This window comes from Cynocephalus volans, chromosome 12, assembly GCF_027409185.1.
Source record: "Cynocephalus volans isolate mCynVol1 chromosome 12, mCynVol1.pri, whole genome shotgun sequence".
In the NCBI taxonomy this organism is placed as follows: Eukaryota; Metazoa; Chordata; class Mammalia; order Dermoptera; family Cynocephalidae; genus Cynocephalus; species Cynocephalus volans.
The window spans coordinates 71544349-71566019 of record NC_084471.1 but is presented as its reverse complement, the minus strand read 5'-3'; the positions used below and the strand labels follow the sequence as shown (position 1 = coordinate 71566019).

Sequence of the window (21671 nt, the reverse complement as noted above, 5' to 3'; positions counted from 1 at the left end):
CGCGAGCCCTAGACCGAGGGTGGAAAAGACATGGGAGGGAGAAGGGAAAGCGGTAGAAAGGAGCAGCGGGGGGAGAGAGGACACCAGGCTGGGGGCTTGGCGGGGCGCGGGGGGAGCCCACGAAGTTATCTGGAGCCCTAAAACTTGGAGACGGGCTAGTTGGGCCGAGTTTGGGGGCGTTGCCCGGACCCACCTTCTCGCCCCTTCCCGGAGTACCTGGCCCCCAGACTCCCACCTGAAGTTCAGAACGACAGCCCTCCCTGCCCCCACCCAGCTGCGCGATGAAAGAGCCTCCTCTGGAGCCTAGGCAGACGTTGGTCTGAGCCGACGGCCAGGAAAAGGGCCGCGTGTTCTGCACAGAGGGAGACCTGTGTGAAGGTGCTGGGGGCGGGGCAGGCCCTGGGATGGGGCTGAAGGAGCTTCAGAGAACAGAGGAAGCCGAGACCAAACAGTGCACGCTGCCGGGCGGGGTTGGGGGGACCGTCTAGTTCCAGGCTCAGACGTGGTGTCTGCTCTTCCTGGCCGGGGTCCGGGAGTCCTAGGGGGAGTGGACGCTGCCGGCCGGGATAGAGCAGCTCTGGCCAGAGACAGCTGGTCACTGCTGCGGCCCTGGCCGGGGAGCGACGAGACCGCTCCAGCTGGACCGAGTTCTGTGAACCGAGTTGGGGGGGGGGGGGGGGCGGAGCGCCAGGAGTTCCTAGTTGCCCCCTGGCCCCTCCGCTTCCCGCCTCACCTCACCTTCCTTGGTGAGCGCCCTCTTGCACCTTAGCCCAACATGCCTTGAGAGAGATGGTCCCCCAAGGAACTTTAGGCAAAATGAAACTCAGAATTCAGGCTCTGACAACCAGAACAACTCCTCCTCTGCAGCTGAGTTTCTGCGGAGCTGTCTTTCTAGAAGCTGGGAGCACTTGGAAGAAGCGACATCTAGGCCCAGGCCCCAGGCTCCCAGGAGGGGTTCTGGGCTCTCCAAACCCATGCTTTGAAGCTTCTCAAGGTAGAGACTGAGGTTCCAAGTGTGCAGAACTTAATTTCTGTGCAAGTGTGCTGGCCGGAAAGGGAAAGAATTTGCATTGTTTAAAGAGACACCTCTGTTTTTGGCTCCTCTACCTGCCGTGGGTCTTCCTTGCCTCTTTTCCCATCATCCTATTCAAGGCCTTGCATTAAACCCTGGGCCCTTCCCTAGCCCTAGGAGAAGCTGATCTCATGCGTAGGGTGTCCCAAGTCCTCTTTGGAGCCCGGGTTCTATCTTCTCTACCTGGAAGGTGAAATGACCAAATTCTACACATTCTACACAGACCCCTTTAGGTTAAAGCCCCTCAGAGAAACCTTCCCTGATATCTCTAGAATGCAACGTCTCCCTGCCTTTCTGAATCCCTCTGCTCTGGCATTTATAGCCCATGTGCACAATTGTATTCTAAGCTACGTACGTTTTTTGTGTGGTTTTCATTTTTTCCTCTTGTATTCATTGGTTTTATCTCACCAATGAGCCTGGAAGCTCCTTGGGGACAACTGTGCCAGCACGATTTTAGCACATAGGAGGATTTAGGTAAGCCCCTATGGACTAACACATTTACATGCAAAATAAGATTTATTTTATGATACAAGCAATTCATAGGCAACTATAAAGCTAAGCATTCATACAATTGACCTCCAAAACAAGTGGCCATAGAAATTCAACAGAAAAAGTTTTGGAGAAAACACTAAAATATATTTATAAAATTGAAGCCTATCTCAAAATGATCTAGTTCAGTAGGTAGCAAAGTTGTACCTACTTCCACTGCTAATCCGCTCTTGATTTTATCCTTTAACCTCTGTGATTAATCTTTGCTAATAGATTGCATCTACATGTAAGAGCTCTGGATTCTTTCATAGTCAGTCTGTGAATATGGACTTTAGTTCTCCACTCCCTGTGGAAAAAAAATTTTTCCATCAGGGATGGGAATTGACAAAAGTAAAATAAAATTTTAAATTTAAATTGACAAAGACAAAATAAACTATGGAAATTATTTAAATTCTAAAGCAAACTAAACACCAATATTAATATTTTCCCCATCCATGAATCCAAAAAACTATAATTTTTCAACCTCTCGTTTGTGCCTCAAACTGGAATTGAACCTATATGTGTCCCCCAAAAATCACTGATTTGGAGATTACTTATCTAGCAATCTCACTATCCAGAACATAGCCAAGCACCTGAAAAGAAGGGGAAGGAGAACTCTGACTAGCCAGAAGTGTATGCATTTTATGCACAGTAGAGTTTCTCTTACTCAGTATGTATTAATTCATAGTTTAGGAATTGTGTTAACAGTAGTGTAATCTGAACTCACCAGCTAGATGCAGAAAAATGGAGGTAGGATAACAGAGCTGTTGTTGGGTAAAAACATGATAACAGCAAGAAGGGACAGTAAGAGAGGAGACAGAAAAGCAATACGAAGTCGACACAATGAATATAAAACATGGTAGCCCAGGGTCAACAGCACCATAGTTCTCGATCGTTCCAGAGTATCTTGATTTATAGCATCTGCTGCAGTCCCTGCGGTCCATAATGGTAAACTTAAATGTCCAATAAATGTTCATCTAAGGTTAATATGATCTCTTTGAGGAGACAGGGAAATATCTATTCTATTTTAGAAAGGTCCCCCCTAAACATAATAAAAATAAATGTTCATTGACTTAATGTGAAAAAACTTCTATCACAGCAATGTTAGGTAGATGAGGAAACTTCTAGAGCTGCTACAAGAGCTCCTGGTGTCTCCACTTGGTAGAAGGGCGTTGATGGCTGAGGATGAAGGTCCCACGCGGTCACCATCATTCACTTACACCTTTAAGTACAGCATGCATAACAGTAGGTAAAACATTAGAAATTAAACAGACACAATCAGCATATCTACCCCAAATCAGACCAACTCAGTGAAACAGATGGATTAAATCAATAATTTTGTGTTGTGTAGACAAGATAACTGTTTCACTATTTTTCTCTCTTTCATAGAGATATTAAATTTAGACTTAGGTAGACACAGCTTTATTGGGAAAGACATTTGTAGGTAGACTTTAAAGAAAAGATCTCTTCCTCTCCCCTCTACACAAATTCCATTTTAAAATAATGATAAAGTGAGGAAGGATTCACATTCCAAAGAGCCAAGCCCACCCCAAATATGGCAGGTGGTGAGTGCACAACTTCACACAGACAGCCGTGGTGGGGGAGAGTGGGCGCAGCTCACCGGTGACACTCAGCTTCTGTTGGTTGAGCTCAGTTCAGACAGCCTTTCAAGATGTGTTTGTGTTTTCCTTTGGCATTTTTGGGGCAGAGTAACAGGATCAGGACTGTGCAGGACAGGGTTTTTCCTGATTTATGGTGTCCATTCCATTCCACAGGAGCATAAGTGTGTTACTATGTATTCTCAAATGCAAACAACATTAAGAATCCCACCCAGTCTCCTTGGTCCTGTCCCACTGCCATCCAAATTCAGTTCGGAGCTGGTACTGAACACCTACTTCTGTATGAAATGGGATACAGAGAGGATTCAGGTACTACATGTGAATCTGTAAGGGAAACAAGAAAAAAAAATGGTTGTGTAAAATGCTGCAAGAAATGTACCCTACTCCTCCTACTCCACCTCCCCCCACCCCCACAAAAATAAGGGCAGGTGGGGTTTTGAAATGCAGAGGTGCCGTGTCAGGGCAGTTCCTGTATGGAAGTAGGGGGCAGATGGACTGAAAACACGGCAGGGGCCAGAGCAGTGTGGAGCCAGCGGCAGGGGCCCTGAGAATAAGACATGGCAGTAAGGGGTGAAGGCAAGGCCAGACGCGGGGACTCCTGGAATGCCACTGGTGGTCACCGAGTCCAGGTCAGACCTGCCTTTCTTACTTCTCATTTTTCCCCTCACCCTTATCTCCTGCTAGATAAAGATGTCTGGTTTTTTTTAAGGCTTAATTTTTGAAGAAATGGCTGTGTTTTTACACACAAATGATCTTTCCATTTAACTTTTTTTGTTTGTTTTTTACAAAACAGTTTCATGCAAAATCTTGCATTTTCTTGAGGTACACAGCCCTTTGGTGTTAAGGAACACGTCTCTCATCAGCTCTTTATGGTCCTGAGGTGCAGAGGAGAACACGGATGCTTCAGTGCAGAGAGGTTGAGCACTCCCAGCAGAAGCTCCATGTGACACTGCATCAGACCACGACTGTCGCCAGGAGCCAGACAGCATTTGCTCCAGCACTTACCAAGCAATGGCACAGTGCAGTGGTCCTGGGGGACACCTTTTGAGGGTCAAGAACCCACAAGACATGTCAAAGTGGGTGGCTTCTATATCCCATGTCTCTCCCTTGGGCTCTTATTACACTTGTGCACAGCCAGTACCATGGAGTTGTGCCTTTGGTCATTCATTTGTTCATCCATCCATCCATCCATCCATCCCTCAAACATGTAGAAAAACCCCATGTGAGTCAATTCACATACCTCCTTGAGAGCAAGGGCCACAATTTTTACACTTAAAGCTTTCCTCACAAAGCCTATCTGTCACATAGTAAGTGTTCGAAATTCTGCTACTGGAAGCGTTGTCCATGGACCAGCAGCATCAACCTACCAGAGGAGCTTGTTAGAAATTCCGAATCTACTAAACCAGAACTGGCTTCTACCAAGCTTTCCAGATAACACATGTGCCCATTAAGGCTGGAGAAGTGCTGGTCTAAACATTGGTTGATGGATAGTTACGTGTGGCCCTGGCAATTGAGAGGGTGAGGTCTGCATAGTCTGCAGCTACAGGTGATGAGCTCACAACGTGCACTAGCTGCAGGCACGGCAAGGAGGGGCCAGAGTTAAAGGTGGCAGAGGCAGGAGTGAGTTGAGGAAGAGGGTTGGAAGAGCCTGCTGCCGGGAGCGAGCGTGGATGCGTTAACTCTTAGTAAGTCATCTCCTCCTGAAGCGGTGGGAGGTCACTTTACCTACATTCCATTTCTCTGATTGGGAATGGGATCAGTGCTAGGAAGAGAATGATGAGCCATGATTAGACTGCGAGTCGGGTCCTGGGTCCCATGGAGTGAGGCTCAGGGCAGAGCTGGGAGGTGAGCAGGTGGGAAGTGTCATGGAAATGCCGTAGCTGTCAGGGGTGTCTCTGGGACTAGCAAGGTATGTACCACCTCAGAGAAACCCGGGCCCCTGGAGACCAAATTTATCCTGCCCCAGTGGATGGCGTGGGCCTGCGCTCCAGGAAGTCCCTGAAAAGCTCCAAGGAACATGTGGTAAATTTCTAGTGGGCTCCTCTGCCAAAAACAACCTTGGGAGGGAGCAGAAGGACAGTGCATGCCACCCTTTCGCGCACCGCAAACCCAGTGCGGCACCTAGTCTGCCCTGCCCAAGGCACCTGTCCAGGGGTAACCAGGGCACCACTGTACTCTGCAATCCCCCCACCCCAGCTTCTCGGCTCATAGCCCACCCACTGCCCTTGACACCCTCCCTCCCAGATTCTGAACTCAAAACTTTGGGGTCTTCTGACTGTCTTCCTTCCTGTTCCCTCCCACCTCCCATTCCTCGGCCTGCATTCCTTCAGTTCCACTGTGCTGGACACCAACTATGCACCAGGCACTTGCTAGGTGGTATGGGGGGTGCAAAGAAAGATCTATCAGACATGGATCCATCCTTCAAGGAGACACCATCTCTCAGGGCAGGAGAGATATTCACATAGAAAGCCAAACTATGAGATAAACAAGTTATAACATATTGTGGAGTGACATAGTATAATATGATATGCTGTCACACAGTGCAATGTCACGTATAGAAGCACCCTGCTCTGGACTTGAACTGAAAATAGCTCTTCTTGAAACAGCCTCGGACAGTGAAAGCAGCTTGGTCTCATCTGTCCCGTTGTGTATCCAATCTTTAGCATCTGCAGATACCTGCATTCCTCTCCCTCTCCACCCCCAGTTATAAGTTTCTTCCTCTGGCAGCTGAACTGGACTGTCAGCAAAACCTTCACAATGGTGTTCGCTCCTTGTCACATGGAGACCCTGCTCTGGAACCCTCAGCCAGTTGTATACCAGCTGCATTCTCTTGGGGATAAGACTAAAGAATCTCACACGCACCCCAGTTAACCTCCTATGCCAGCCCGAGAGACCTATTTCCAACATAAAAGTGCCTAGAAACTCACCATATCCTTAATGTTTTCCTGGGTAAATATGAAAAGAAATGAGGACTGCCCTTCAAGTTGTCCAGGTTAGACATGGCAACTGCTCTTCCTGGCTCTGTCCTCATGGGCAAGTCACTTTGCTTCTCTCAGCATCATCTGTAAAACAGGGTAACAGCAATTTAGTCATGGGCTTGTGTGACCAGAAGGTGAAGTAACAACTGGGAAGCCTTGGCAGAATGCTTTACTCAGGAGGCTCAGAGGGAATGTTTACCACCATTAGTACCCCTTTCCTTGGTCTCCACTCTATTTATCTGCCCTTCCTGCACATGCCTACCATACCATAAAAAGACAATCTCATTTCTCTGTTTTTAATTTAGTTGGGTCTCATTAAAATTTTTGTCTTAGTTTTGTTTGCATGAGTTCAGATTACACCTACTAGGATCTAGGTTGATTGATGAATATCCTGGGATTTAAGGTATAGCATTGAAGACGTTTTAATTGTTTTAACATCAGTAACACCAATTCTAGATTCACAAACTTTCAATTTTACCTGAAAAGAAAACTTGGCACTAGAGATGGGATCCAATACTTTGGTGCAACTTTTCCCTAAGAAGGAGAAAAGAAACTTCGAAATTTATCATGAAGGCTAGGAAGACTGGAATAGCTGTTGACGTTTTCAATAGCTCCCAGCTTAAACAAAAAGACAAGTTTGATATACCATGGAAAGCTCAATATTTGGGGGGAAACTACCTGCAAGGCTTTTTTATTTGGTTTGATAAGAAGCTCAGAAGGATCTAACACAAAGAAATGCAAGGGGGAAGCTGTTTCTTTTCAGGTCTGGATAGCACCAATGCTTTATTTTGCAGTCAGAGAGCAGTTTATAGTGAGTGACAAAGATACCTGATTCTATCTAGGTGTTTCCATTTCTTTAAATCTTGCTTGAAATTGCATGACTTTATTTAAACATTACTCATCCTGATACTCTGTGGCCTTTAATACTTAGTTGTATTAATAAAGAGTCCTAGTTTGTAGGGGAAATGTATTTAAGTTGGAAACTGCATGTGCCAGGTTATTCCGAGCTAGTCCACAAATCAGACAGAGTGTCCACCTGGTGGCTGAGGGTTGTAATTGCAGGCAAAGCATCCAGCCGCAAAGGGCCTGAGAAGTGCTGACTTGGCAAATGCTACCTAACAGCAGACTTTGTACCATTTTCCTCTTCTACCAGTACTGTAAATAGCTGACACTCTATTTGTGAACTTTGTTAATAGTTTTTATTCTTGGTGACATTATACCTACTGATGTTTATTAAATGAGAGCACTTAGGAAATGTTAATGATTCCCCTAATATTAATGACTTACATCTGTCCACTCTGGTGTGTTTGTCTTTGGCACTAAACTAAAGGGCAGGGGATTCCTTTGTCTAGCAGAGGTAGAGATAACACTCGATGATAACACTGGGATGGTTTTCTAGCCTGAGAACTAGTAAGTAACCTCGTCAGTACAGGGATAGGAAAGAAGGAAGGAGATTTTAAGAAATGTGGCTGATGTAAATTTATGTGTTTGTTAAGAGTGGATTCGTGACCACCTTGGTGTCCTGTGCTTCATGGCTTGCAAATGTCCAGGGTGGTGTGTCTGTGGATCCACAAAAGAAGCTACCATTCTCTTCCTTACCAGCTTGGGAACATTTCCTGTGGTTATGGTGCTGACAGCTTCACCTTTCCTACTCACGGTGAGTTAGTCATTAAAGATGTTGCTTTATTGCTGAGATATGTGCAGGGGATGGAGGGGAGGTTTGGTTGTCGCAGAAGGAGCATGGAAAGTGAATCCAGCAGTAGGATGTAGTGGGTGGGAATGAAAAGACAAGGAAAAAGCGATTTCATTATCACCCTTTCCAGAAAACAGTTAGGGAAACCTATACTGTATATTGTACTAGAGATCCATATTTACATAACATTCTCTTTCTATTATATTTGTATTACTTGTACATTTTTGCAGACCTCTTGGGCATGGGATAGTGGAAAGAGCACTGGCCTGGAAGTCAGGAATCCTAATTTTTTGTGTGTGTGTGTGTGTGTCTTTTTGTGACCGGTAAGGGGATCGCAACCCTTGGTGTCGCCCGCACCGCGCTCAGCCAGTGAGCGCACCGGCCAAGGAATCCTAATTTTTATACCTAACCATGCATCTAACGTGCTGTGTGATCTCGAACAAATTGCTTTACTCTGCCAGCTCCAGTTTCTTTCCCCCTGCCCCTTCAATCCTAGCAGAATTTAGTTTCATGATCAATGACCCATCAACTGAATCTGAAAATGCATTGCTGTGAAGCTAAAACAAGAGATCACCTAGCTGAAGGTTTAACTTTCACACCCATTGTGGCCGAGGCAGATTGGAACTCCCCTCTGCTTCGGGGACCCAGCACCCCACTCCCAGCTCCACCTGTCTCCTGTGTCTGTGGCAGTTGCTCAGGGAGAGATAGGGCACTTACCCAGGAATGGGAAGCAGGCAATCTCCAGGCACTTCCCTTTCCACAAAGCCCAGGAGAAATGCCTAGAGAGAGAGAACAGGTCTAGATTTGTCTCCTCTGAATTGGGCTTGGGAGATGAAGAGTCCCGTTAGCTGCACCTGGCATCTCAGCCCATCTCCTGGGCTATAATTACTAATAATGGGCAGATGCTCGGGGTGGGTAGGGGAGGGAGGGCAGGGAGACCACTTGGAGACCTGCTTTTTCTTGCTTGAATCATGCGCCAGCCGGGGATCAGGGAGGCATTCCCATTGCAACCTGATCATTGACCTCTGCCAAGCCAACATGTCCATTGAGCTGTCCTGGGTACAGTCCATGAGAATGCTAATTAATGCTCAAGTAGACATCAGTTAATCAGCCAGTGTTTATATGGTGGTTATCTTTGGACAGAAGCACGAGTACTGTAACCTAAGCAACCATTAACTGAGCACCTATTACATGTCTATGTATGGGCACTATGTGGGGAGTACAAAATAACTTTTTCTTACTCCCTGCCACCATGGAAGTTTCAATCCACATTTCAAAAGATAGGACCCAAATAGGAGTTAAGCAACAAGGAACTGCTCTAAGAGTGCTGCCTAGTAGGACTTTCTGTGATGATGGAAATATTCTCTATCTGTGCGGTCCAATATGGTAGTCACATGTGGCAACTGAGCACTTGAAATGTGGTTAATACAATTGAAGAATCAAATTTTTAAAGTTTATTTAATTTTAATTGCTTTTAATATTAATTAAATAGCCATATGTGGCCAGTAGCTACCATATTGGGTCATGCAGCATGTCTTTGCAACTCAAGGTGTGGTCTGCAGACCAGCAGCATCACATCACCTGGGAGCCTGTTAGAAATACAGAAGTTGAGGTCCCACCCCAGACCTACAGAGTCAGAATTTTCATTTTAACAGGATCCTGAGGTCATTTGTTTGCACATTAAGGTTTGAGAAGCACTGGTCGAGGGCATATTAGGACCTTGCCCGAATATTAGAATCACTAGGAACTTTTGAAAATCACAGTGCTGTGACTGCACCCCAGACCAATTAAGTCAGAGGTTTTTTTGTTTTTTTTGTTGTTGTTGGGGGGATCCAGGCATCATTTTTTAAGCCCCCCCCCCCCAGGTGATTCCAAGGTTGAGAACCACTGCTTCTGTCCATACAGCCAGCCAGGCTCACACTCTGAGGGATGAGTCCCCATGAGGGCCAACGATTCACTTCTCAGCCTCTAAATTCACTTGTTGGGCCTGGCTGACTGGGAAGCCAAAGGGACTTATTCATCCTCGGCAAGTGTAAGAATTGGCTGGGGCTTATATTTGTTTCCAACGTCTAAGTGAGATGTTCATTCGTTTTTGACAAAACATGTCTAAATACCACACCACCAAAGGGCACAGAACTGGCCTGGATGACTGAAGGCTGGGAAGGGCTGATTCACTTCCTCACTCTGGGACTGGTAACCTTGGCATCCCAGAGCAGTCCCAATGAAGGGAGCTATTCTTCCCACCGCGGGTGGAGGCCGCTGGGCTTTCCAATGCCACTTGCCTTCGGCTGCCCCTCCCACAGCTCAGCAAGTGTCCGAGGGGCACTGGGGCCAAAGAGGAGAGGTGGGTTTTCCTGAAGAGCCAGATTCTCTCATCCTGTTGATCTGAACAGGACCTCAGAGGCCCCAGCCACTTTCTAGTGAAGAATGACATCTACAGAGATGAGTCTTCATTTCTAAGCTGGTGAAAGTTCGGGAAAAGCATGTCTGAAGTCAGGCTCTGAAGAAATTGGGTCCCATGAGCAGCAAAGCTGTCCCAAGGTGCGGAGCTCCTGCTCCTGTGTGGAGCATCCATTTGCAGTCTTGCTGAGGAATAGCACCCTTGAGTTGGGTGATGTAGAGGTGCAAGTGATTAACTTTGGAAATGGGATTCCCCGACCATATGATGATTGGCTTATTTGTCCATAGACATGTCCTTTGACATGTCCATAGAATTTCTTAGGCTTTGTACTCACAGCCCTTCTCATGCCGACCTAAGACAATGGTGCCCTCATGAAGGTTACCAGAGAGCAAGCCGTGATGCTCTGCGCATCTTGGGAGGAGGAGAGAGAGGAGAGGAGGAGAGAGGGCAATCACCGGTTGTGTCCTGGGATACCAGAGCAAGGTGCCTCTGCTTCTGTCCCCTCCACCTGCAGGTTACCAAGTTTCTTTTGTACATCCTTAGAAAGCGCTATTAGCCAGCAAGCCCAACTCACATGTGAATGAGGATCTCTCTGTGCCCCAACTTTGTATGAACCCAGTTCCAGGGGGGAATCAAGAAAGAGGCAGACGAGGATTGTCTCCCACCCATCACTGGTAAGTGAGCTTGTGCCAGTGGAAGGAGAAAGAGAAAGCTGGCCAGTTCTCCTCATCTCTTCCAGCTGTCTCAACTCTATTGCTGTCCCTGTTCTCCCTGATGGCTCCCTGTCACCCCACCTGCACTGCTGTCTGGGCTGTACAGTTAGCACTTTGTTAAACTCTCCCTCATTCTTCAATGGCACTTCATTACTGAGCCATAAAACATCAGTGCCCAGCAAGCTCCTTGGCAGTCAAATGGTCCAAACCTCTTGACTTAGAGATGGAGAGAAGGAGGCCTAGGGGGCAATGCTGTGTCCAGCCATATTGGAACTCAAGGCAAAAGGAAAAATCAGTAATGTTGATCCTGTCCTTACTTAAAATCTTGGTATTTTTCATCATGCATGATAAAATTGCATTAATTTGTATTTTCAAAGTATTGCATTAAAATATTCTTTATCTTGATTACTGAGGTTTTTGGTGCCCCTTAAAGTTTGCACCCTGGGCCTGGCCCTGACAGGAAGGGTGACTTGCTGTATTAGTCTGTTTCAGTTGCTTATAACAGAATACTGGGCAATTTATAAAGAAACAAAGTTTATTTCTTACAGTTTTGGAGGCTGGAAAGCCCTGTCCAACGAACACATCTGGTGAGAGCCTTGTTCTTGGCGATGACTCTATAGTGACACGGGGTATCACATAAAGAATGGCCTGAGCAAGAGAACTGACTTGCTCACTCACCCTCCTTATAAAGCTGTCAGAACCACACCCATGACCACCCTTTAAACCATCAATGGATCATCCATTCACAAGGGTACAGTCCTCACAATCTAATCATCTCTTACAGGCCCCACCTTTCGATTACCATAATAGGATTTCCCACCCTCTCAACACTGTTTCAGTGCAGATCAAGTCTCTAACACACAACCCTTCGGGGGACACATTCAAACCCTAGCACTTGCTGAAGGCGACAATAGTTTTGATCAGAGGTAAAAAAAGAGCTTGGGTCTTCCAACTTGTCCAATTCTTTCTTCTCTATCAGCTTCAAGTGCCAAGTCCTGTTTCTCCAAGTAAGTGGGGAGCTCCAGTGGGCAGGGTGCTGAACTTGTGGAATAAGAACACTCTTACATGATTATTGCCCACCCCAAGAAACAACCATACTTGAAAATTCAAGAAACTGCAAATTTATTCCCTAAAAAAGGCATTGTTGTTGATGGTAGTATCAAAATATTGATAATGCAGTGAGATAATGAGATGAAGGAACACAAGCCAAAATGTGGACCAGTTCCCCAGCCCAACCTTCTCTCACCTGCACTGATTTGGAAGCAGAGAAGCCCCTTCCATTCCTTCCAACTCCAGCTGACATCCTTCCAAAGAGTTTTGTTTCTTTGTTCAAGCTTCACCACACTTGTGTTCCTTCTACTCACCTGGTGCTTATGGCACAGAGCACATCTTAGGTACATAAAGGGTGAATAATATTCAACAACTGAGCACAAAGATCACCCTCCTTTTTCTTTGTAGTGGCTGCATGACATGGTCTTGCCCTGTGTGGATGTATCAGAATGTACCAGCCACCTGCTGATGGATTTTCAGTTTCTTCTTTCTGTTCTCTCTCTCTCCTTATCTTTTTGGCCCCTCTTTTCCCTCTCGGGTTCTCCATTGCAGACTCATATAATTCCCACACCATTTTCTCAGAAAGAGTGCATGTTCCCTGTCCAGCATCAGTGCTGCTTGCCATTCATGTCCTGTATCTATAGGAACAACTTAGGAGAAAGGCTTGGAGACTCAGACTTACGGAACTCACAGTTGGGTGGTGAGCCTTTGCAGGGAACTTACTCCCTACAAATCTCTGTGAGCATGGCTCCTGGGAATCCCACAAGGAAGGAGAAAGGTGGCAAGAGAGTGCGGTGAGGCTCTGCAGCTGACAGGAACTAAGTGGGGGCAGTTTTGCATTTGCTGCAGAGGAAGCAAGTGCCCTGGTCTTTCTCTTCTTCCTTTGTTGTGTCATTCCCCTTCATTTCATCTTCTCTTCTCTTTATTTTTTTAAAGAAAAATCATAATTTTAATATTGATTTTTTCAGTAGACAATGCAATTCAAAATTCCAAAGGTACAAAAGGTGATGTCTCCTTCCCTCCCACCTGCTTCCCTCTTAACAGGGAAGCAACATTACTAGTTCTCGGGTGTCTTTCCAGAGATCCCAAGTGTATGGAAGCAAGTGTGTGGAAGTCATCTGCCACCCCCATCATATGTGGTAAAAGTCATCCCTCCCCTCTCTTAGCACAAACCATAACATCCTCCACACACTGGTTTACATGGGACTTTTTCACATTTTGTGTCTTGGAGGTTATTCCACATCCACACATTAAAAATTTTAACAGCTGCTTAGTATTCCATTGTATGGATATACCATAATTTATTTAACCAGTCCCCTTCTGTTTGACATTTTGGCTATTCCTAGCCTTTTGCTTGAAATAACGCTGCAGTAAATATTTGTTTATTTATCATTTTGCCCATGTGCAAGTTGATCTGTTGGATGATTTCCTAGAAGCAGACTTGCTGGGTCAAGTTGATGTGCATTAAAAAATGTGGCAGATGCTGCTAAATTCTCTTCAACATTGCACGTGCCATTCCCACATGTATGAGATTGTATGAGAATGCCTTTTTCACCAAACCTTTGCCATGGTTTACAAAGGAGAGATCTCACCACAATAACCATTCCCTATATAATGATTAACTCGTTCAGGTTTGTCTTTGCCAATCTGAAAAGTAAAAAATGGTATCAGTGTGGTTTAATTTGTATTTTCTTATTTTTTGTTGGTTTTGTTTCATTTTCTGGGTACTCTTGGTTCAATGCTTTGTCTGCTTTTCTATTGTATTGTTAGTCTTTTATTTTATTTGTAATTGATCTTAACATAGAACATTTGCTCTTGTCTGTGATAAGAGTTGCAAGTAATTCTTCATGGTCTGTCATGTTGTCTTTTGTTTTCAGTTACAGTGATTATTTTTGTTTGCCATGCAAACACTTTTTATATGGATAAATCTATCATTATTTTACTTTATGATTTCTGGTTTTATTCATAGATTTTTAACAATTTTTCATGTTTTCAATGAGTTCCTATAGGGCTTAATTTTTACATTTAAACTTTTGACCTGCATACTATTTATCTCATTTCAAGGTATGAGGTATGAATCTGAATTTGTTTTCCCCACAAATGTTTACCCAGTTGTTACAGGACATTTGTTGAAACGTTTGTCTTTCCTCACTGTCTGAAATGTCATCTCACTCTCTTACAACTTCCAGAATGTGCTTGTGCCCCTCTGCATACTTCCACCTGTGTCCGCTGCCCTGTGTATCCACACACCGGCCCCACACTCTCTTTTTCTTTAGGCACCATGTGGACTTGACTACAGGTCCGTGGGTTTGCAGACGCTGAGATTTGCAGACTCTGGGGTGGGAGGAAATAGCAAAAGGGTTGGATATGAAGGTCACAAAACATCTACATTCTCTCTTTTAAAAAAACCCTCACATTTAGAATGGCTTTGTTGGCATGCCTCCTCACAGAAGAAAAACAAAAAAAGAACAAAGCAGCTCATTTCCTTATGAACAAATCAGACTATTTGTGAAGCCCGAGGGAGCCCCTCTCCTCTAAGGCTGTGCGATCTGCTGATCTCTCCCGGGCTGCCCTGCCTGCCAATTTCACGAGCCCGGGATGCCATGGAGCAGCGGCTTTTGTTTGTTTTTCATCCCGAATATCTTTTTACTTATTTATTTTTATTTTGTCATCACACAATGTAATCAGTTTTTGTGGCCCTTTAGCAATATCTCCCGGGCCTCCCCCCCCCCCCCCTTCCCACCTCTGGTGGCCTCAGTTCCATTCTCTTCTTTTGAAAGTTCAATGAATTATTGTGATTGTTGTACCTTTCTTTCTTTCCTTTCTTTTCTTTTTTCTCTCCCCCCCTCCCCCCCAGCTCCCACTTATGAGTGAGGACACGAGGTATTTCCCTCTCTGTACCTGGCTTATTTCACTTCGCATAATTTTCTCTAAGTTCGTCCGCATTGGTGGAGCAGCGGCGTCGATCACCGTCACCGTCACCATATTGGAAATGCTTCCATCTGGGCTCCCTGGGCTCCAAGCCCAGTACTTGGAGGTCGTGTGTAAATTGAGCTGGTCTTTATCTTAAAGACATTACAATGGACTCTAAACAAACACATTAACAGCCACTAAGAGACCTAACTAACACTGGCCAATAAACCAACCCTCGGGAGAGCTTATGCAGAGCAGGTGCCTCCTTCCCCCAGACCCTGCAGTTCCTGCTTCCTCAGCCCAAGGCTGCTCCCCAGCTGCTCTCCTGGACTGGACTGTAAGCTCCCTGAAGGTGGCCGCCCTGCCTTTGCCTTCTTTCGCCTGTCCCCACAGGAATCCAGCATGGTCACCACGCAGTCAATAAATACCTATTGCAAATGAAACAATAAAGTAAATCTCCTTCGAAGGAACAGCTAGTAACTCCAGGCTATCAAAAGGAATGTTTGTCATTGGAGCTAGTGATTACCCTATATACCAGAGGTTTAAACTTTGAGGTCTTAGGATGAGTTTCAGAGATTCTTTGAACCCCTGCAATGATTTGCAAAATGTATACAAATTTATAGGCCTAAGGAGTCATTTTTTCTAAGAGGTAGGGGAAGAAATTTCTTGGTGTTCAGCAAAGTCCAATACAAAAAAAAAAAAAAAACCCAAAACCCCAGAAAACTAGATATCTGTGGATAAAATGACATGATATCTAGGATTTGCTTCAAAACATTCCAGCTGGAGAGCAGGGAGTGGGTGGGGTGGGTGCAGTTATAGATTAAACAAGATTGGCCACATGTTTATAATTGTTAAAGCTAGTTATGGGTGCTTGGGAGTTTATTCTCTCATGAAGGAAATAAAGGAAGGAGGGATGGAAAGAAGGAGGGAGGGGGAGAGAGAGAGAAGAAAAGAAATCCTTATTACAGACTATGCTGAAAGAACCAGACAGTCCACAGTACACGTCTGCCATTCTCACAGTTCTAGCTTTATAGGAACAACTGCCTGGGGTTTCCTGTGTTTGAAAGCCTAGAAAACCTGTGTGTGAGGTGGCACGTCCTCCCTCACTCTCATCCCCATCCTCTATCCTCAGCATCACCCAGAAAGATGGACCAGAGTCCCTGAGGCCACCTTTGTTCATCTGCACCCTCTCTGCTAAACCTCCCTCACCCCTGCCACAGGCTGTGTGGGGACAGGGAGGCGGTCATCTGAGGCACTTGGCTCTCTACCACTACCCCAGGCAGATGGAGCCCCCGTTGCCTGAGCAAGCTTGTGCAGAAGGGGGTGAGGGCTGCACTGGTTGGATGTGCTTGGAGTAGAAAATTCACAAATTCCAAGCTCTGCTCCCAAAGCAAACCTCCCCAGCCCAGGTGGCTGCATCCCTCTCCTCCCCTCCAGGGAGCTCTGCTGGGCCGCCAAGCCAGAGACTTTAAAAACCAGCTTGTGTCTGAGTTGTGAAAGCACCAATGTTTGCTATGTTTGCCCAGCAGAGAAGGAGCATATTTTCTCTCTTCCAAATGCAAACTCAAAAGATGCTTCACGGGTTTTTCTTCAGACTTTCCACAGGAAACATAAATAAGGAAGAAAAATGACTTTAGGTGCTGAGACCTGAAGTGGAATTTCAACCCTGAAGGAACTGCTCGTAACAGACTCCCTCTGTCCTTCCGTGAAAGCTTCGAGAGCCTGTATCCACATTTCTTTCCTCTGAGCAGCCTTCACAGACAAGGCAAAGGGAGGAGCCAGCCCAGTTCTTCGGCCTGACTCCCAGCCAAGTCTTCTCCCCATCCAATGGACAGCCAGAGGCCGGTGCTTGGGCTCATCAGCTGTTGAGATCCCCTAGCTAATGTTGTCTTTATCTCTCATCTTTCTTGATTATGTTAGAGTAGAAGAAACTAGGGTGCTCCAAACCCTTGCAACACTGCAAGCCAGAAGCTAAATCGGAGTGTGGAGTGTGGACATGTCACCTCCTGCAGCCTGAGGCCCTCAGTCTGCTGGCCTGGCTGCACTAGTCTCTATCCTAGAAGAAGGACATCCGTGATCTGTGGTGTCTACCCTCATGGAGTTTATAATCTGCAGACAAACACAGCATATGAGTAGTCATAAGGCAGTGTTTGAGCGACACACATACATGCATCGACGATCTGGGGTTTTGAATAATCTTAGCAGACAAAGAATCAGAGCACTTCTTGTTCACAGGTTATAGCTACCAACCAATTGCTTCTGGGTTGAAAGTTTGAAAATCATATATTTACACACCAGCTGAGTCCTACAAAAAGCTTCAGATCCAAGAAATACTTCTAGTGGGGCTAATGCAACATGCTGATCTGTGCATTGAGTGTTTACTAGAGCCATGGCCACCATTCCTTCAAGGCCACCATTTCTGTCTGGTGATATCTAAGAACATTTCCTCTTGAGGTGCTTTCCTTTTCTATAACATTCTAAATGTGAATAGGCCCAACCAGGTTATTAAGAATCTATACTTCAAAAAAATATACTATCAATTCATGTAGCCCTTACAATAGGTCAACTGAACAAAGCAAGGGACACCACTGGAAGATGATTGTGGGACCAGGCTTTGACGTACCAAATTATGAGAAAGACCCCAGAAGCCATTTCCTTTTAGGCTGAAGTTTACCTGTTTATCTAAAGCCAGGACCAATAATCCAGATGGCTTTCAATGGCTACAGAAGTTTCTCAGCCTTAGGTTAATCAGTCCCATCACGAAGCATGTCCTGACCACAGACGAGCCTGCCGAGCTCAGTGGAGCTGGCTCTGGCAGGGCGCCCCGGGAGAGGTGCAGGCGCGACTCCTCTTGCTACATTTCACTTTACTGTGCTTCACAGATGCTGCGATTTTTACAAATTGAAGATTTGCAGCAACCCTGCTTTGAGCAATTCTATTGGTGGCATTTTTGCAACAGCCTGTGCTCATTTCTTGTCTCTGTGTCACATTTTGGTAATTCTTGCCATATTTAAAATATTTCCAACATTATTATATCTGTTGTGTGATCTGTGATCAGTGATCTTTGATGTTACTCTTTTAATCGTTTTGGAGTTCCACCAACTACACTCATATTGTGTGTGTTCTGACTGCTCCACTGACCAGCTGTTCTCCTGTCTCTCTCCCTTTCCTCGGGCCTCTCTACTCCCTGAGACACAACAATATTGAAATTAGGTCAATGAAAAACCCTACAATGGCCTCTGAGTGTTCAAGTGAAAGGAAGAGTCACACATCTCTCTCTTTAAATCAAAAGCTAGAAATGATGAAGCCTAGTGAGGAAGGCATGTCGAAAGCCAAGACAGGCCAACGACTAGGCCTCTTGCACCAAACAGTTAGCCAAGTTGTAAATGCAAAGGAAAAGTTCTTGAAGGAAGTTAAATGTGCTGCTCCAGTGAACACACGAATGATAAGAAAGTGAAACAGCCTTAACTGCTGATATGGAGAAGTTTGAGTGGTCTGGATAGAAGATCAAACCAGACACAACTTCCCCTTAAGCCAAAGCCTCATCCAGAGCAAGGCCCTAACTCTTCAGTTCTGTGAAGGCTGAGAGAGGTGAGGAAGCTGCAGAAGAAAAGTTTGAAGCTAGCAGAGGCTGGGTCACAAGGGTTAAGGAAAGAAGCCACCTCCATAACATAAAAGTCAAGGTAAAGCAGCAAGTGCTGATGTAGAAGCTGCAGCCAGTTATCCAGAAGGTCTAGCTAAGGTCGTTGATGATGGTGGCTACACTGAACAACAGATTTTCAATGTAGATGAAACAGCCTTGTATTGGAAAAAGATGCCATCTAGGACTTTCATAGCTGGAGAGGGGAAGTCAATGCCTGGCTTCAAAGCTTCAAAGGACAGGCTGACTCCTGTTAGGGGCTAATGCAGCTCATGACTTTAAGTTGAAGCCAAGTCTCATTTACTGTTCCCCAAATCCTAGGGCCCTTAAGAGTTATGCTAAATCTCCTCTGCCTGTGCTCTGTAAATGGAACAACAAAGTCTGCATGACAGCACATCTGTTTACAGCATGGCTTACTGAGTATTGTAAGCCCACTATCGACCTACTGCTCAGAAAAAAGATTTCTTTCAAAATATTACTGTGCTCTGATGGAGATGTACAGGAGATTAATGTTGTTTTCATGCCTGCTAACACAACATCCATTTTGCAGCCTTTGGATTAAAGGGTAATTTTGACTTTCAAGTCTTACTATTTAAGAAATACATTTTGTAAGCTATAGCTACCATAGATAGTGATTTCTGTGATGGATCTGAGCAAAGTAAGTTAAAAACCTTCTGGAAAGAATTCACCATTCTAGATGCCATTAAGAGCATTTGTGATTCATAGGATGAGGTCAAATTATCAAAATTAACAGGAGTTTGGAAGAAGTTGATTCCAGCCCTCATGGATGACTTTGAGGGCTCAAGACTGCAGTGGAGGAAGTATCTGAAGATGTAGTGGAAACAGAAAGAGAACTAGAATTGGAAGTAGAGCCCGAAGATGTGAATGAATTGCCACAATCTCATGATGAAACTTTAATGGACGAGGAGTTACTTCTCATGGATGAGCAAAGGAAGTGGTTTCTTAAGGTGGAATCTATTCCTGGTGAAGATGCTGTGAACATTGTTGAAATGACAACAAAGTATTTAGAATATTACATCAACTTAGCTGATAAAGCAGCAGCAATGTTTGAGAGGATAGATTTCAATTTCGAAAGAAATTCTACTGTGGGTAAAATGCTATCAAACATGGTTCACACTTCTTCTCCCAGAGAACACCAAATGTGCAGCAGGGGGGCCTGGAGGACCTGGGGACCCTGGAATAGGAGGCTTCAGCGACTTCCATGGAGGCTTCAGCAGCAGCACTGGGGCCAGGCCAGGGCATGGAGCTCATCGAGGCAAGGCTGAGGACAAGGAGTAGACAAGCTGGGCCACTTGGTCAAGCACATGAATATCAAGTCCCTGGAGAGCTATCTGTTCTCCCTGTCCATCAAGGAGTCTGAGATCATTGACTTTTTCCTGGGGCATCCTTCAAGGATGAGGTTTATGCTGATGCAAAAGCAGAAGCATGCTGGCCAGTACACCAGGTTGAAGGCATTTTCGCCATCAGGGACTGCAGTGGCCACATCAATCTGGGTGTTAAGTGTTCCAAGGAGGTAGCCACATGCTATCTGAGGGGCCATCATCCTGGCCAAGCTCTTCATTGTCCCCGTGCAGAGAGGCTACGGGCAGAACAAGACTGGCAAGCCCCACACTGTCCCTTGCAAGATGACAGGGTGATGTGGCTCTGTGCTGGTGGTTTCATCCCTGCCCCCAGAGGCACTGGCATCGTCTTGGACTCTGTGCCCAAGAAGCTGCTGCTGATGCCCAGTACTGACAACTGCTGCACCACAGCCAAGGGCTGCACTCCCCCACTGGGCAACTTCGCCAAGGCCACCTTGATGCCATCTCCAGGACCTATGGCTATCTGACCCCCAGCCCCTGGAAGGAGACTGCATTCACCAAGTCTCCCTATCAGGAATTCGCTGACCATCATGTAAAGAACCATGCTGGTGTGTCTGTGCAGAGGATGCAGGCTCTGGCTGTGGCTACAACACAGGATTTTTATACAAGGAAAAATAGAGTTAATTAAGCCTACTAAAAAACAAAAACAAAACATGGTTCTCAAAGTGTTACCAAAAAAAAGCTATCAAGCCGTATCGCTTGCTATAGAGAAATCTTTTGTGAAAGAGAGAGTCAATCGATGCAGCAAACTTCATTGTTGTCTTACGTTAAGAAATTGCCACAGCCACCCCAAGCCTTCAGTAACCACCACCCTTATCAGTCAGCAGCTGACTGGAGAGGCAAGAGCCTCCACCGGTAGAGTTATGTCTTGCTGAAGGCTCAGATGATCATTAGCATTTTTTAGAATACAGTATTTTTAATTTAGGTAGGTACATGGTCTTTGCAGACATAATGCTACTTATTGCACACCTAACAGACCACAGTACAGTAAAGACAGAACTTTTAAACACACCAAGAAACCAAACATTTGTGTGACTCACTTTATTGTGACATTCGCTTTATTGCAGCAGTCTGGAACCGAACCCTTGGTCTCTCTGAGGCACGCCTGTGTTTCCCTGGTGATGTTTCTGAGGGGAGAGGCACTAGGTGAGGTTGACTCTGAGAAGAGCTGCAGCGGGGGAAAGGGAAGGTGATGTGCTGACGGCGGCGAGGAAGAGGAACATGACGGAAGCTGCCAGGGGGCGGAGTGGCCCACACCATGGGCTCTGGAGTCACACAGATCTGGCCCAAAGGGCTAGCTAGGCTGTTCCACTTAATTGCTGTGCAACCCAATGTGCTTACGTGTTTGCTGACATGTACGAGTGGCACAGCACTAGTATCTACCCTATAAAGAGCTTGTGAGGATTAAATAAGACAAAGCATAGAAGGAACTTAGCACAGTGCTGGACTCACAGTCAGCACCCAGCAAAGGGAAGCTATTCCAATTATGGTAAAAGAGAAAGGACGGGGTGGGGGGCGGTGACCATGGAGGGGGTGCAGAGGCCTGACATGCAGACAGCAGCCCCTCACCCAGCTCCATCTCATGGCTCCTGGGAAAACACAGCCCCCAGTCCAGACAGACTGCTCAGATGTTTATTAAGAAACCATCCATAAAATTTATTGGAAACTTTACATTTGCAGCA

The 21671-nt window shown here is 45.7% G+C and overlaps 1 pseudogene; it reads left to right on the top strand.

The window, feature by feature from the left end:
- The first annotated feature begins 2775 nt into the window (after positions 1-2775).
- On the top strand, positions 2776-20617 carry LOC134391727 (small ribosomal subunit protein uS5-like; annotated as a pseudogene).
- Positions 20618-21671: the final 1054 nt, after the last annotated feature.